The sequence below is a fragment of the Acipenser ruthenus genome, chromosome 32 (genome assembly GCF_902713425.1).
Source record: "Acipenser ruthenus chromosome 32, fAciRut3.2 maternal haplotype, whole genome shotgun sequence".
NCBI lineage: Eukaryota > Metazoa > Chordata > Actinopteri > Acipenseriformes > Acipenseridae > Acipenser > Acipenser ruthenus.
In genome coordinates, this window is record NC_081220.1 from 5,691,530 (window position 1) to 5,709,900 (window position 18,371).

Genomic DNA, 18,371 nt, shown 5'->3' on the forward strand with positions numbered 1-18,371 from the left:
GCTGCAACAGTGTTTGCCACTCATATTTGGAACTGCAAACACAAGTCAAAAAGGAAGTTAGAAAGGCCAAGAGAGATAGATATAAATGAACATTGCTAAGGGGGCTAAAACCAATTCCAAAATGTTTTTCCAATATTATAACAGCAAGAGAACATTCAAAGAGGAGGTTAAATGTCTAAGAGATACAAATGGCAAAATCATAGATGAAAAAATAAAAAATAGCAAATATATTAAATGATTACTTTTCACAGGTTTTTACAAAGGAGGATACGGACAACATGCCCCACGTCAACCTGTTCCTATCCAGTTTTAAATAACTTTAGCATAACAGAGGCAGAAGTGTTAAAGGGATGAGAAGCTCTTAAAATAAACAAATCCACTGGGCTGGATGAGATCCTCCCAATAGTACTCAAAGAAATGAAAGAAGTTATTTACAAACTGCTAACCAAGATCATGCAACAGTCTCTTGACACAGGGGTTGTACCGACAGACTGGAAAATTGCAAACGTAATACCGATCCACAAAAAGGGAGACAAAACCGAGCCATGTAACTACAGACCAATAAGCCTGACTTCTATTATATGTAAACTTATGGAAACTGTAATAAGATCCAAAATGGAAAATTACCTATATGGTAAAAGTATCCTGGGAGACAGTCAGCATGGTTTTAGGAAAGGGAGATCGTGTCTAACTAACCTGCTTGACTTTTTTTGAGGATGCAACATCGACAATGGATAATTGCAAAGCATATGGCATGGTTTATTTAGATTTTCAGAAAGCTTTTGACAAAGTCCTGCTAAAAGATTAATTCTCAAATTGAATGCAGGTGGGATTCAAGGAAATGCATGCACATGGATTAGGGAGTGGTTAACATGTGGAAAACAGATTAGAGGAGAAAACTCAAAATGGAGCGAGGTAACCAGTGGTGTACCACAGGGATCATTATTGAGTTCTCTGCTATTCCTAATCTACACTAAGGATTTAGATTCTGGTATAGTAAGCAAACTTGTTATTTACAACAACACAAAAATAGGAGAAGTGGCAAACACTGTTGCAGCAGCAAAGGTCATTCAAAATGATCTAGACAGCATTCAGAACTGGGCAAACACATGGCAACTGACATTTAATACAGAAAAGTGTAAGGTACTGCACGCAGGCAATAAAAATGTGCATTATAAATATCATAATATGACACCAATTGAAACAGAAGTGCAGCGCTTAGAACACATATACAAATATAACTAATCCACTCTTCTATTAAACTGTGAACTTAGTGTTTGATTGAATCCATCTCTGTGTTTGTATAGCCTGGAAACAGGCATCAGTGCCTTGCATAGCTGCACACACTGCCATAATTCACACTGACCACAAGAGGGAGCCAGAGCACCACTGCTGTTTATAATGTAATAACACAGTAATAAGACAATTGACATAGGCATCAGTTACCTCTCCAGTCAGCCCAGTTCTCCCATTGTTAACACAAACCTCCTCACATCCAGTCATCTAAACACTACAGTGTGGTCTGTGTCTGTATATGAGCAATACTGAAATTGAAGAAGGAATTTATGAAAAATACCAAGGAGTTTATGTTGACTCAGAAATGTCGTCATCTAGACAATGTGGGGAAGCTATAAAAAAGGCCAACAAGATGCTCGGATATATTGTGAGAAGTGTTGAATTTAAATCAAGGGAAGTAATGTTGAAACTTTACAATGCATTAGTAAGACCTCACCTAGAATATTGTGTTCATTTCTGGTCACCACATTACAAAAAGGATATTGCTGCTCTAGAAAGAGTGCAAAGAAGAGTGACCAAAATGATCCCGGGTTTAAAAGGCATGTTGTATGCAGACAGGCCAAAATAATTTAATCTATTCAGTCTTGAACAAAGAAGACTACGCGGCGATTTGATTCAAGCATTAAAAATCCTAAAAGGTATTGACAATGTCGACCCAAGGGACTTTTTCGGCCTGAAAAAAGAAACAAGGACCAAGGGTCACACGTGGAGATTAGATAAAGAAGCATTCAGAACAGAAAATAGGAGGCACTTTTTTACACAGAGAAGTGTGAGGGTCTGGATCCAACTCCCCAGTAATATTTTTGAAGCTGACACCCTGGGATCCTTCAAGAAGCTGCTTGATGAGATTCTGGGATCAATAAGCTACTAACAACCAAATAAGCAAGATGGGCCAAATGGCCTCCTCTTGTTTGTAAACTTTCTTATGTCCTAGAAGCGGGAGTTTTTAAATGCTGTCCAAATGCTCACTGACATTAATCGATAAACTTGACCTTGTTATAATACAAGTTAATACAGACAGCACAGTGAGTCTTTAGAGCAAGGTCAATTCTAGCACATCATGATAATACAATACACACATTTGTGATTTGTTTCCCCAAAGTTGGAGAGTAATTCATTAGTAGAAGTGAAAGATGAGAGATGGTCCAGGTTCAATAACCAGTTTAATGTAGGGAGCACATAGTAAAGTATAAGCAGGGTTTGCCATAACACCTCCAGCATCTCATCATGCCTCTTGGTTTACCCACAATATGCAAGTAACAATTACCTGGGAAAGAGCAACGTGCTTCTGAATGGCTAAACCGATGACATTATAGAAACAATCAGGCACTTTCTCCTTTACTAAATATGCAATGCAGAAGAAAGAGGAAATACATGAATCCTCCCTTGCCTGTTAAGAGTTCTTTGTTGTCAATAAAGAGTGCTTTTTGAATGATTTCAGTGGTGGCAGTTTGACAAGAATACATGTCTTGTGAAATAAACCAGTCCAAAACGAGACATTGATGCTAATAGTTTTATTGCTTAAAAAGCTTTACAGAAAGAGACAGGCTTTTACCCAGTTTCATGTAACAGCAGATAGTGTTGTTTTGGCAGGACAGCATTTATACTGGTCAACAGTTGGAGCATTTGTTGTCATGAATGCAAATAAAGAGATTTTAAAATAATTGAGAGATGAAGAAAATCTCTATATAAACACAATGTTTTTGTCAGTCTGTGAACAAGGCCTGTCACGGGTCACTTGTGACATCACAGGGTGGCTGTGAGGAGCTGGGAGAAGAAAGGAGTCTACTGGTCAAACCTGACTCGGTGCAGTGATTATGAGCTGGGGCAAATCAATCAAGCACGCTCTCCAAGTAACGCTTTGTATATGTGCCCATGTGGAGTTGTATTTCTATTCAAACATGTGTGAGCATGTGATCTCACTGAGAATCTGAGACTACACGTTAAATAAGGACACCTTTCCATACTTTCCATATTATATATCCTTGAAGAGATTGACCAAATGCACAACAGAGAGCAGCTGTTTTAAACAAACTGGGAATGGCCTGATAGAAATAAGTATGGGTGCTGTAGCTGTGTGTTTGGAGAGGGACCACAACAGAAAGGTTACAGCCATGCTACAAAAGAAGGTTGCTGGTGTGTTTAAGCTTTGCTTGCAGGTCTGCTGTCAGGTAAACTCCATCACTGTGATCCCTGGGCGCTGCTGCTTCTCAGTAGTGCTGGCATCGCCTGCAGCGGTAGGTACGCCAGTCTGAAACCAATTGAAGACATTATCAGCAACCTGGGCAGAAAAGCTATTGTTCTGATCCATACCCTACAGAGCATTGCACAGCTAGGTAATGAGATTGTGGGGTGGTAATGGTCCGCATTGTCTAATAATATAGACAATCAGTGTCACACTGAGCTGCAGAATTGAACTCCCTCCCATGTGTAGACAGCATCCTCCACACTCTTTGTATTGCACTCCTTTGAATTACAAATTTGAGTAAAGCTTTGTGTAATTCAGCATGCAATTTCACAATCCCAAATGGTATGGAATCAACTGCTAAACTGTGGAGCCACCACAACCTCGCAATATAATCCTATCAATAAAAAACACGGAAACCCTCTATACTAGTTCAAATGCCAAACATGCTTCTGAGGTTTTATTCAGAGCAATCCTAGATCAAAGCTCCTCTGTTTTGTCCCCTGCTTTTATATTTTGTTTCACTGAAATGACAAAAGTTCCACATGAGATTGAGGTCAGTGGACCCTTCTTCTCAACTCAAAGCCAACCCTGACATAATGACCTCCCACAGAGAACTACTGTACACACACCATAAAACAGCAGCAAACACATTCATCAGATCTCCTGGGATTATTTGTGGAGTTGGTTACTCCTGCATGAGATCACACACATGTAATAAGTTTAAGTATACATTTCTTGATTGCAGGAGACAGGTTAGACTTTCCTCTTTCCAATAAGTTACGAATGACCTCAAATCGATCAATAGTTTGAGACAATGCAGTAGAAAGATGAATCATAAACTCATCTTGATATTTCCAGTTGAAGGATTATGATGGATGGCATCTGTTATAAAACTTATTCCAACAATTCTGTGTCTCTCTTGGAGTTCCATCCATATTTGACCTGGTCGACCTCATGTTCTAAACTGATATGGAATGACACTTGGTTTTCTATTTCAAATTGTTCTAATATATCCCACAACCAATGTATACAGAAATAATAAGGCATACTCACGGCGAGCGCAGCGGTACCCATGACGGTAGTAGAAATAGTAGTGATAGTGATGAGCTACACAAAAAAAGAAAAGATAATTAGGAACAGTCTATTTTTAACACAGAGCTTCTTAAACCCACTGCCTTCCACACTGTAGCCCAGAACTCAACCCCCTGAGCTACCCAGGGACAGTGGCCCAGTGGTTAATGAAAAGGGCTTGTTACCAGGAGGTTCACATCCCGGCTCAGCCACTCACTCACTGTGTGTGACCCTGAGCAAGTCAAAATGTAAAACTGGAGTCCTATTGTAAGTGACTGCAGCAGCAGTTGTTGATGCATAGTACACCCCCTAGTCTCGAAGGCACTTTGGAGAAAAGCGACTGCTAAAAGACTAATGAATAAAAAAGTAATACTCAGATCCACAAGCATGCACATTGCCTTCCACTCTGCAGGGCACCACTTTCTCTAAACACTGAGCTATCAAACCCATTAACTCCTATACTACAGCCCAGCACTAACCACTAAACTGCTCAAACCCACTACCTTCCACACTGCAGCTCTGCACTCTAGTCACTGTGTCACTGAAGCCTCTCAGCAAAGCTACACTGATAAACAATTCATGCCCTGATTGAAAATAATAAATAAAACCCACTGATTGCTGCATAAAATAAAGTAGAATCCATTTACTTACCATAGTAGCATCTGTACCTTACTGTGAAAGATACAAGTGATATATTGAGTTCAGTCCATTTGAAGTCACTGCAGTGGCTGCTTTATACAAGAATGGGGCCTCAGTAGTGTATTAGAGAGCTATATATTTCAAAGGAGTGTCTCTCTATTTGTACATTTCTATTATTGGCAAAATCCAAAGCCAGGGCTCCTTCTTTATATCCCCTCCCACAGGATACAGAACACCTCGCTATGTGAGTATGTATTAAATGAAGATGGCATTTCTTATTAAGAGCAGCTAATTCATATTATACAATAATACCCCATTCCATATTCTCAACATCAGCTGTAGGAGGCCCCATTGTTAACATGTATTCATTTCTTGTGACGCGCACAGTACATGTGTATTGTATTGTAGTGTACAGTCACATTTTTATTAAAATATCAGATTCACACTTACCACGAGCACAGATGCTATAATCTGGAAATGAAATAAACATAGACCATTAAATACAATTTAAAAATATATATACAATTCATTTCTACATATTAATGTACCATAATAAAATAAAATACTTACAACAGTAAGCTGTTCCAAAGAAAAAGAAAAACAGAAACAGTGGTTATTGGATTTAATAGTTCACTTTATATTCATGTTTGAGTTCCATTTACTGGAATGTTTTCTGTTCCTCTGAGAATATCAGTTGATTTTGATAGCTGTTACAGGCTTAATGAAGACACCAAGGGGCACATTTCAAAGTGTTTCCTACAGTCTGTCCAGAACAATGAAACCACTCCATGGTAGAATATGTTGTAATACTGAAGTGTTTTTCAATGTCTTCAATCAATTGACCTTCAGTCTACAATCCATGCGGTTCACCCAAACCAGGAGCCAGCTCCAGAGAGACACACACTTACTTCTGTAGTATCTTTTGGACAGGGCATCCTTCTTCACTACCATGGACTGTGTCAGGACCACTTCAGAATCCACTTCAGGAGACAGAAAGCACGTGAAGATCATTAAACAAACAGTAGGTTGCATCCCTTCTATTTAAACACAGACCATGTTGAGGAACTCTCCAAATTTGGATTAGGATTTCAATGTACATTAAAGAAGATTGCTGAACAGTAAGGAGCTTCAGATTTCATTTTGTTAGAGTGTGTGTTACGATGTTTTCACCTGAGTTCAGGAGCTGCTCTTCAGTTCTAGTTGCCTGTCTTAGATATATGTACATAATGTAGGCTGGATCAGTCAAAGTGTCTTTATAGAAGAGCCAGTGACTGGATCACGCTTCCTTCTGCTTTCAATTCACTGCTATGCACTAGATGGTGATGGCACTTACTAACAGAAAGATATTTCAGTCTGCATTACATATGAAAAGAATCACACAGACTTATGCACAAAACAACCGTGGTCAACTATGAAAGGTGCTATATAAAATAAATATTGATTGATAAAAAGGTAAGGGAACAGGACAACCTTTTAGTCTCAGTTGGGCGATCCTTCTTACTGACATTTAAGGAGATCAATTAATACAATACGTCTTATTAAAGGTGCTGCATCAACACATTTAAATTCACATGTTAAATGCAAACAGGTGAAATATTTTCAAAGTGTATATCCCTCAAGCTTTGTGTTTTCCTCTTCCGCATCAGTGTGACAGACAGACAGACAGACAGACAGACAGACAGACAGACAGACAGACAGACAGACACTCAACCGAAGAAGCTATAGGACATCTGTACTCACTGTCAGCTCTTTTCTCCATCATATTGTCTCCTATCAGGTAAAACAGAAATAGGTTTATACAGTTAGAAGTACATTAGGAAACAGATCTGGGCACTTTGTGTTAGTGCCAGTAGAGAAACAGCAGCTAAATGTGCTCAGATTCACTGGGGTTTGGCCTTAAGTCTATCATTTGTAATTCACAATGTGTTCCTCTTGAAGGTTTAACGTTGTACCCACACACTACCCAGACGTGCTTTTCAAAGGACTCACCCAACTCCCGCTCTCCTTTGAGTCCATCACTGTCCAGCTCAGCATCACTGTTGCCTGAATCCTCTGCCTCTGGAACAGGGAGAAGAGAGCTTCATGAAGCAATGAAGGATTCCCTCGACTGCAGTGCACAGCTTCATAGGACACTCAACACAGGGAGGCAGAGAGTTCCCCATTACATTGCAATGCAGAGCTGTGAGGTTTAACCAGGAGATTTCTGGATATACAGTAGCCCTTGATGTTATGCATGATTAGCGATGATTAGTCAGATTGAGTTTCTAAACAAATTGTGTGGTCTGTGCAGGACTGTGCTTTTTTGTCATTGCTTAACTTAAATCCTGCAAATAAGAAACTTTCTTTCTTTCTTTCTTTCTTTCTTTCTTTCTTTCATTCTTTTTCTTTCTTTCTTTCTTTCTTTCTTTTTCTTTCTTTCTTTCTTTCTTTCTTTTTCTTTCTTTTTCTTTCTCTCTTTCTTTCTTTCTTTTTCTTTCTTTCTTTCTTTCTTTCTTTTTCTTTCTTTCTTTCTTTCTTTCTTTTTCTTTCTTTTTCTTTCTTTCTTTCTTTCTTTCTTTCTCTCTCTTTCTTTCTTTCTTTCTTTCTTTCTTTCCTTACCCAGCGCTCTCTTGTTCTCCAGTGCTCCTTCCTGCTCCTCTGAGTCTTCCAAAGTGTTGCTGAGATCTGTAAACACAGGCTGTGGTTACATTTTTAATGAGAGCAGTCCTGTGTTGTATCCAGTGCTATGAAAGGAATGACACCATGGAATGGAGAATGCAAACGGACCGATTAGGAAAACTGGGATTTTTTTTTTATTTTATTAAGATTTTTGTATCTGTTTTAAAAACATGTAATTATTGTCATAAAATTCTGCACTTTTGTTAATAACTGCAACAGTGTAGAATAGTTGAATTAATATTATATAAATAAACCACTTTAAAGTGCCACATATTATATAAGGCAAGGAATTGTAATAAATCAACTTGCAGTAAACATTTTGCATTTTTAATATCTCTTAAATAAATTATTATATTAAATCTGCTGTATAAAAAGTGGTTTGAATATTAGCACAATAAATGAAAGAGCAGGTTTATATGTTTCAAGGATATGTATATTTTGTGAAAAAGGTAAATCAAACTGAATGAACATTTTAAAATCTCAGTGTATTTTAAACACAACCTGCAATGGTTTATTGAAGAGATGAGCAGGAGGCAAGATCGACTCGAAGGGAAATTTCAAATGCAAACCTTGATTTGTCCCCATGGTGGGAGGTGGTTGATGCAACACATGGTAGTTTTCAAGTACTCCAAATGCTGTGTCTTATTCTAGTGGAGTACAGGCTCATCAAATCAAACCCCAAGACAAGTAGACAAACCTCTGTGTTGAGAATATAGGATTGAGTTCTGGAAGAATGGATCTTACCCAGTTCTCTCTTGCTGGCCTGGTAATCATCATCTCCCAGCTCTTCAGAGTCCTCAAGGAGGCTCCTTGCATCTGCACACAGAGGAAATGGAGGGGGTGAAATCATTCTTTTAAATGGCAATGTACAAATTAAGAACAAAGAAGGATATTCTTATGGTAAGTTGATTATTTAATAATGCAGCATTGAGGAAAAGCCTGCCTTCTCCACTATGTTATCCCATGGAAGACTGTCTGCTATCTCCCTACCCTTCTGTTATTCTGATGAAAGTCAGTCAATGCCATCTCTTCCCCCATTTATTTTACGTTGAAGGCAATCAATGCAATCCCTCCCTCCCTCCCCATGTTACTCAGAAGAAAGGCAGTCTTACCAGCCCCTGACAGAAGACATGCTGTCAGGACTGAGAGGAGAATGGCTCTTGTAGTCCAGGGTTTCATCTTGACAAGGTGCTGATGCTGCTTTTCCACTCTTCAGCTGCTCTGGTCCCTCCACCCTGCTCTGTTTTATACCCTCTCCCAGGCAAATGCACTCCTTCACCACTAAACCCTCATCAAGAACCCTTTCTTTTTCAACACTGTGATACTGTGTGATGCCCTCCTCTTCCAAATTTCCATACTTCACTTGAAAACTATTTCCTCTATACCCTATGATCCAAATCTATTGACACAGTGTCAGTGATCTCCATTGTTCTCTTAACACAGAGCAGGATCAGTGCTGGGATCAGCAGGTGCAGACAGGGGGCCCCATATACAGTATTAAAGGCAAAAGAATGATTAGTTATCAGTCATGCAAAATGAAGCATTCTCTGGAATTTCATATCTACAGTGCAGTACTGCAAACACCTGGCTCACAAACATGTTCATTATACCAGGTGTTGTGGTTGAGCTGCTTCTTTCATTAGCAAATCAGTCAGCTGCTGTACGGTGTGGAGTGCATGTTTCTTATTGAAACATTTCACAATTGTATTACTAAGTCTCTTTTTAGCAGGAAAAAAATAGGATTGAAATACCCAGTGGATGTGAGAGAAAGACCTTGGTGTTGTGATAGACTAATTTCTACCAGCAACAGGGAAGCAATCATAAAGGCGAAGACTAATCCCAGGGCTTAAAGGAACGAGCTGTGAAGAGGGTACTGAATTTGTTTAGCTTGAACACAGAACAATTAGGCGGACTTGACTGAAGTCTTTAAAAACTTGAAAGGTGTTGACAAAGTTAACCAAAACTAATACCTCAAGCATAGCACTGACACCAGGGTCAGAGGGCACTGTTGGAAATTAAGTGTGGATAGCTGAAATAAAAAAAAATGTGTTCTAGAAAGTTCTAGAAATGCGTTCGAGTCCATCTGTGCCCTTGCCCTGTAATAACCTGTACTGCTTGTATAATTTGTTTCTGTACTGTTTATCTAACTTGTTTTCGTGCTGCTCAACTAACTTGTTTTTGTATCGCTTATCTATCTTGTTTGTCTCAGAATGTTATGGGAAAAGGGATAGCTTACAGAAATGATTCACAGGGCGAGCCTCGAGAAAGTGATCTGGCCAATTACTCTCTCGCACGCGGAAGCCTAACTTGGTAAGCTATAAAGGACGGGTTCCCCCCCCTGCTCTGGTGAGAGTCAGCCGTGAGGATTTGCGCAGTCCTGCTCGGTAGTTTTGGAGACAGCTGCTTTCTCTTGCCAGGGTCGAGGGGCTCTCCCGATCTGCTTGGAAGGGCAATGATTAGTTCAGTTGCGTCTCTATGAGTATTGATCTGTGAACCTTTGTTGAGGAGAGTCAGCCGTGAGGATTTGCGCAGTCCTGCTCGGTAGTTTTGGAGACAGCTGCTTTCTCTTGCCAGGGTCGAGGGGCTCTCCCGATCTGCTTGGAAGGGTAAGGATTAGTTCAGTTGCGTCTCTATGAGTATATTATATCTCTGATTAATATATTCTTGTATGTGTGTTTGTCTATTATTGTATCAAGGGTGTGAAATAAAGCGGACCTTATTTGGAATTACTCTGTGTAGTAATTGTCTTATTTACCTCCACATCAACTTCCTTTTCAATTTAAAGTAATTAAAATTTCACACAACAATAGCCATAGGACAGAGGGTAGGAGACACCTTCTCACAGAGTGTGGTGAGGGGATGGAATGGGTTACCAAGTCATGTTGTTAGGGCTGGGATCCTTTAAGACCCGACTTAACAGGTTTGAGATCAATCAGCTGCTGCACTGATGGGCCGAATGTCCTCCCTGGTTCTGTGTTCTGAATTCTGGATCTCCAGTGTGCTGGCATTGATTGGTAACTCCTCTCCAGAGTCAGTTGTTTTCCTTGTACACTCAACCAACCCTAAATATGCTGAGAACAGTTGAGGGAACTAAATCAATTCAGTCTGGAACAGAAAAAAGACTAGAGACTAAAGGTTTTAAAAAGTTGGAGTTAACTGTAGTCACTCTTTCAAGCACAGCAGAGAGACCAGGACTAGAGTACACAGTTATAAGTGGAGACAGACTTAGGACAGAGGTTAGGAGACACATCTTCTCAAAGTAAGTTACTTAACCTCCTTGTGCTCTGTCCTTCGGATGAGATGTAAAACCGAGGTCCTATTGGAAGTGACTCTGCAGCAGAAATTGTTGGTGTATAGTTCATTCCCTAGTCTGTGTAGTTGCTTTGGATAACAGCGTCTGCTAATTGACACATTTATTATTACACCCAGAGTCAAAAAGGGCTCGGGTTGACGTGCTCCTCCGACTGGGCAACATCCCTTGCAGTGGAGTTAACAGACAATCAACAGACAAGGGAACTGAATCTATTTAGCCTGGAACAAAGAAGGATTAGAGAAGACACTTCTCACAGAGTTGGGAGTGTTTGAAATGGGTCACTAGAATGGTGCTGCTGCAGAGTCATTAGGATGTCTTTAAAAGCCAACTCGATGAAAGCCAGGGATCAGTCAGCTACTAGAAAAGTATTGATGCATTAAATTCCCTGATTTTGTTCATAACTTTTCTTATGTTATTACATCAATGCCCTATTGTAAGTGACTCTGCATATAATGCACAGTTCACAGCCTACCTCTGTAAAGCACTGTGAGATGGTGGTCCACTATGAAAGGTGCTATATAAAAATAAAGATGTTATTATTATATTATTACAAGCTAAAAATATTATTATTTATTTATTTCTTAGCAGACACCCTTATCTGTCTTACAACATTTGGAATTCAAAGAGAAAGAATAAATATGGTGTTTAACTTGTAATGCAATATATGAACATGTGAGCCTCCACACCTTGCATTACACTCAAATGCAGGTGCATAAGCTTCTATATGAAACCAAAGGAGTAACTGCACCTGCACAGAAAACAGCACATACTCAAGTATAAGCGCATGCGTCAATTCCTAGTGAGTATATGGTAATAAAACTAAACCTGATCTCACTGCTAAACATTACTACAGTACTAGCTTCAATAATTCCTTTAAACAAACCACTCCCAATTCCAATAATATGACATTATTAGTACATAAATAGGTTACTTTTTAATTAACCAACCATTAAGAACACAATGAACAATGTTTGATAGTTTTAATGAGCTCGTTGCTAACAGTTACTAGACTAAACAAGCAGCACTTCAAATGAAGCGTGACCACTGCTCCCACTGAACACCTGATTGTGCATTTCAAAGGAACTTTGATGGATATCACATCACTGATGCATGTGCTGAAATATGGAAATATAAAAAGCAAATGTGTCACCAGTAGTTCAATTGCTTTTTGAGTAATGGCTTCTTTCTTGCCACCCATCCATACAGGCCAGCTTTGTGTAGGGACTGGCTTATTGTTGATGTGTGAATGCTGACTCCCACCATAGACACAGAACTTTGCAGATTTCTCAAGGTCATTGGTGGCTTCAGTGACATCCCGAACCAGTTTCCTGCTTGTCCAGCTGCTCAGTTTGGGAGGGCGACCTGATCTGGGTAGTGTCTGGGTGGTATGATGCATCTTCCACTTCTTAATGATGGCCTTCACTGTGCTGAGAGGGATAATCAGAGCCTTTGAAATGTTCTTGTACCCTTCTCTGTGCCTCTCTACCACTTTATCCCTGACTTGTTTCGAAAGCTCCTTGGACTTCATGGTTGCTTTGTTGGTTCACTATGTGAGTTGCAGCTTGAAAGTCTTTATATGCCTGAATGTAATTATCTACAAGTTAAACCACTTTGAGTACATACAGGCTAAAACTATTTCACTAATTTTGTGACCTTTAACTTTATCAATGTGGAGTAGTTTGTGTAGATTCTACATGTAAAGTCTAATTTGAAAGCGTCGTGGAGTACGCTCAGGTGCCAACAAAATGTGAAAACTTTGCAGGGGGGTGAATACTTCTGCAAACCACTGGAATTGCTTAATAAAAATGTCTTGTGCAAAATGCTTTTTCGGGTTCCCATTCGCTCAGTTTATTTTACTTGAGAAAACCCGGCTTTCACACAACGTCATGCAAATGAAGGGGAAAGGTGGGGGCTGCTATATAAATTAGCCATGTGTAAAGTTCTTGTGCTGTTTTTGCAGATGGCTCATGAAAATGTTGTTTCCATGCACAGAGAACTGGTACACAAGAGAATCTAAGCTGATGTAATAAAGCTGTGATTTCTAAATACCTTGTGCCTGTTTGTTTAATAGAGTCCCCCAGAGAGAGAGGGGAGTATTCAACACATCTGGAGCAGAAATCACCTCGTTAAGAAGCAATGGTATGCAGCCCATTAAAGTGCTAAAAGGTCTCTGGCGCACCCTGCTGGAAACAGTATTGATTTTACACTTCAAGCTGCCCACATGATAACTGTGGTATACTGTGCTGCGTCCTGAGGTACCACAGATTCACCATGGTATCAGGGAAGATTCCACAGAACACACTGCAAGAGGCTGAGCAATGCAGGAGGAAAAAAAGAGAAACTTGCACTCATAATAACAATCTATTTAATATATTACTAATGTGATGTAACACAATCAGAATGCTCAACAACATGATGAACACAGATTTTGGTGAGTTTTTGATCTGAACAGATTGTGATTAGGGGTGACCCTATTTATCAAGCAAGTTTATTCTTTTGTTTTCAGTTAATATTTCTGTATTTAGTCGAATGCACTCCTGTTGTTTAGGTGTCCCCAAGTGTCTGCATTTCTAAGAATGTTCTCAAGTCCTGTAAGAGCCTGCAACTGACTTAACTTCTTCACACTAAGTGCAGGGATAGGATTACACATATGTGTGAATGTTATGGTGTCTTGTGCGGTTTCCTAACTGACTGAATGAAGGTTTCCTAACTGTGTAAAACTCTTATCACTGGTCTGTATGTGAGAAGGTTTCTCTCCTGTGTGAACGCGCTGGTGTCTTTTAAGCAGTGATATATGATTGAAACTCTTCCCACAATCAGCCCAGGAACACGGAGTCCCTCCTGTGGGATTTCCCTTGTGAGTTTCAGGAGCATCTAATTGACAGGAACTCTTCCCACCTTTAATAGAATGAGGCAAGGTCTTCAAGTTGCCCTGGGTTTCAGAATTGTTAAAACATACAGAATGTGCCGTCTCTGTACTCTCCACAGTAAGTGGGTGTCTGTCTTGTAAGGAAGCGATTGTAACTGAGTGAGTTCTCAATGTCTTCACATATTCTTCTTGTTGTTTCTCTGTGTTTCTTGCACTGTGGTTTGCCTCTAGAAGCGTTTTTGCACTGGGCTGATAGAGTGGAGTCGTGTTCTCCTTCATCTACTTTAGAAGCTAAAGAAAGAAAGAGAAGAGAGACAAAGGTTATTGTACAGCATTTTTCCACATGCACTGTTCTGAACACAAGTGAATGAGCAGTTCAGTGATTGGTTGCTTGAGATGAGGTGGATTCATTCACCAGTTAGTGTCCCGCAAGTTTCAGTAACAGCAAAAATGATGTCAACATGTCAGCCAAGTGGAAAATGAAAACATGCTTTTTTTAATGTTTAAAATGGAATATTTTAAATCGAGCCAACAGAGCATCATGAAAAATCCTATTTAGTACCTGCATTTTGATAGTACTGCAATGTATCTAATATTTAATTTGTTTTTTGATAATTAATAATTAATATAGAAATTATCTGTTGAGCTGGTCTGCTGTACAGAACACCTCCACACACATACTTACTGTACTGTGACAATAATAACACAGCAATGCTTACTGTGAGACACACAAAAGTGAAATGTGGCATTGCGAGCAAACATTACAGTCCTCGGGATAGTTGCAGTGAGATGAGCGTTTAAAAATTATATTGTATTTGCATAAAGTGTAAGAAATAAAATAAGACTCATGTTGGTGATCCTGCTGCATACATTCTCCACAGAAACTCTCTACTGAAATGTTTCTTCTGGTGACGCTGAGCAACCCGACTGGATTTGGCATCACCCAGTGATGAGACATGTGATCCCTGTAGCTCTGTAAAGCTGTGGGAGCAGAACTGCAAACAGTCTACCAGGAATGAGGAAAGGCAAAGATCTAACACAGGGGTGTCCATCCAGACACAGGAGTATCACTTTATATAACTGAACCTGTTCAATGTGGAGTGGAATGGCCTCCAGGAGCGTGATTGGACACCGCTGATCTCACAGCATTCTAAAGAGGCGTGGCAGCGGCTTCACATCTAGCAGGTGCCTCAGGAGCAAGCACAGTGATGTCCTTGTTGACATAGTGGTTGGGCAGCTCCCCTTGGTTAAAATATGAATCTCAAGCACACTGCTGGTGTTCAGTACCAGGTTCTGCAGGATGAACAGGCAGCTCAATGCTGCTTGTTTTGTAGGATTACCTCTGAATCCCAGTTCACATTCAGATGGAGAGTCATCACACAGGTTGGATCCCAGCTTGTTGTTCTACCACAAGTGTACAGGCATGATTTTCATGAGGAAGTTCCTCTGCGATGGGGACACATTCCTGCTCTATGAATTCCTCTTTAATAGGAACACATTCCTGTTGAGGGACCTCTTCATCTTTAACACATGCCAGCTCTGTAACCTGCATTAGACTTGCACAGCACTCCTGCTTCTATCTTTGGCCCTTCCTGTGCTTCAGATTCAGGGATAGCGTGGCTCTCTTTGGGATCTGTGGGAAACAAAACTGTATACAATTAGATCTCTTACTTACCAGCTAGGTTTGTTAGTTGCTTTGATCAGGGATTTAAAGTTACTGTTCCTCAGTTATTTCGTATAGGGGTGAGCCGGTATAATAGTTTGGTGGTTTAGGTACATGATGGCATTGATACCATTCCTGATATTCTACATTGCAATTGTCGGTTAACGCTGTGTTTGTGTTCCTATGAACAAAGTGAAGGAAAAGGTATTTTCATATGAACATCTTTTTATTCTACGTCCTGTACAAGACTCAGTGCTGCTGGGCTTTCTCACCTCCTGTAGCCTCACACTGGAGCATTGCATCCACTTCTACCTCCCTGTCAATCACCATCATGACCGCCGTTCTGCCTTTGCATTGTTCTAATGCAAACATCCATTTCTCTACTGCAAACATGCTTAGAAACCAAGCCTGGAGACTTGCAGTCTTAGCAAAGTGTCTGAGGAATGTCTTTTTGTTACCTGATCCTGTATTGTGAGAACGGTTTTGAAGGAAACGGTCAACGCAGAATACAAGTTTCAATGTGTCAAATACAATGAGCAGACAAGCGACTGCAGCAGGATAACCTGCTTATTCTCAAAGCAGTTTCATTTAAACAGGTGATTTACACAACTCAAACTTTTTCAAGTGCAGCAATATGTTTTTTGTACAAACTCCACCTGTGTAATAATCATTAGGCACAACATTGGAAGCTTACTTGAGCAACGTCACATGACCTGTAGATATAAATCCAATAACATCCCTTGTAGTATTAAAATACATTTGTAATGGTGTGGCTCTCCCTACTGTATGTATCCTGTGCAAACTCATCTCTGCTCTTAAATAATAACCTGGATTAGTAAATGTTTATAAGCAATATGAGCGATTGTTTCCTAATTCTGTTTACCATCAGCTGAACAAAGTACTTTATTTAGAGACTCAATCTAGAGACTCAATAAAATGATACAATTCAGTTGACACCTTACTGTGTTGTATTTACTTCCTCCAACTTCAACCCTTAATTGAACTTGTGGAACCACTCGGGTCCAAAATCTTACAGCGGATTGGTGCAGGCAGGGTGCTGCTGCCGCCCCTTTATTCACACAGTGAGGTCTGGAAAGATCGTGTAAATGTGTGTGTGTGGAACAAGAAGGAAACAGGACTGAAGCAAAAGAACGAGCAGCGAATGAGCCGCGACTGTACCAAAGACAAACTCAACAGCACTGGAGCGGAATACAATGAAACCATTTATCTAAAAATAGATTCACAGTCAAACAGTTCAATCAAACACTGAAACCTGATGTGCTGCTGCCTGTATGCTGATATTAAATCACAAATCATTATTCTAACCCTCTGCAATATGGTCTGTGACTGTCTCAGTGGGACTCTATACAAGACATCACTTTACCAGAAGGATGCCATTGAAGCCTCCTAAATTAGACTGGTTAAGATTTTCCAATCTAGTACTTTCTAGAATACCTATTTAAATATATAAAATAATACAATGCCTCGATTTGACTCTTTATAACCAATATCAGGACAGAGCTGCGCTTATTATAATCAAACACTTTAAAACGTGTCTTAAGAAAAATTCTAACCAAAATCTTTCCAATAGAAGGTGGTTTAAGGTGTTTGATTGACCAAGCAATACCACACAATAAAATCAATCTTACCTTGAAATATTAAAGGTTGTTTAATGTCTGCATCTGTAGCGTTTATACACCCTCGCACAGCTTTCAGCTCGTTCTCTGATATTTCCAATCTCAGCTTCAGACTTTCATTCTCTTTCTCCTTTTTTTTTCCATTTCCACTCTGAATTCAGTGAATTTGCTGCCGACAGCTTTAGTAATCGCGCACAAGACGGTGTGTAGAGCCGCTTTCACTGCGTGCTCGATGGTAGAGGCGAGCTCGTCTTGAAAGAGCGACACGGACACACTGACGCGTCCATCTTCACTGGTTTGAGTTTCAGACTGGTCTAGCGGAATCCTCTTTTCAATCAGAAACGCCGCCTGCGGTTTGTATTTAGTAATATTTATTTTTTACTGTAGTCTTCCCATTCAAATATATATTCATCACTTCTTCTGGTGTGATAAAGAAAGAACACAAACAACAGGCTTTGCAAGGAGTAACTTTACTTTGGTCTTTCAGAATCGCGCAGAGCTCTGCTGGAGCTTCAACGCGTTTGTTTCTCAGTAAATCATCTCATTGAAAAGCTCGACTTGTCTGTAGCTGCGACTGACGCGCTCCGCTCTGTGTGTGAAATTCAACACAGAAAAGGGATGCTTTCCTTTTCACGGAACTCCGTGAAGGTGATAAACAAACACAAAAATCACTAATTATTAGAAAACATTTCATCCCAGCCTACATATTTTAAACAGCAGGAGACAGCGTGTTGTAAAATCATCACTGACTGCAACCACCTCTCCACACATGAACAAAACAAACCTCTCTATTTCCTGTACTGAAATGAAAGCGTCACTAGCAGAAGGCGGGTCTGGTTGGATCCATCGCGTATTATTGGCTGTAGAAACACTCTATCCCCAGCATGTGAGCCTGATTGGTGTAGAAACACTCTATCCCCAGCATGTGAGTCTGATTGGCTGGCCTCCCTATGGAGGCGGTTATGAAACTGGATGCCAGAGTTCGCCATGTTGGCTCTTTCAGCGCTGTGTTCAATGCGATGCATTCAGGCGCGTTA

General features: G+C 40.0%; 2 long non-coding RNA genes across 2 annotated transcripts; both read right to left on the reverse strand.

Moving 5' to 3' along the window:
• Positions 1 to 2,805: 2,805 nt before the first annotated feature.
• On the reverse strand, positions 2,806 to 5,665 carry LOC131703263 (uncharacterized). Its single transcript, XR_009309747.1, has 4 exons — positions 5,645 to 5,665; positions 5,207 to 5,227; positions 4,538 to 4,591; positions 2,806 to 3,547 (listed from the first exon to the last, which is right to left on the reverse strand). It is a non-coding gene; the product is annotated as an uncharacterized LOC131703263 (long non-coding RNA).
• Positions 5,666 to 13,513: 7,848 nt separating this feature from the next.
• On the reverse strand, positions 13,514 to 18,118 carry LOC131703262 (uncharacterized). The gene is made up of 2 exons (XR_009309746.1): positions 17,347 to 18,118; positions 13,514 to 15,667 (listed from the first exon to the last, which is right to left on the reverse strand). It is a non-coding gene; the product is annotated as an uncharacterized LOC131703262 (long non-coding RNA).
• Between the last annotated feature and the right edge of the window lie 253 nt (positions 18,119 to 18,371).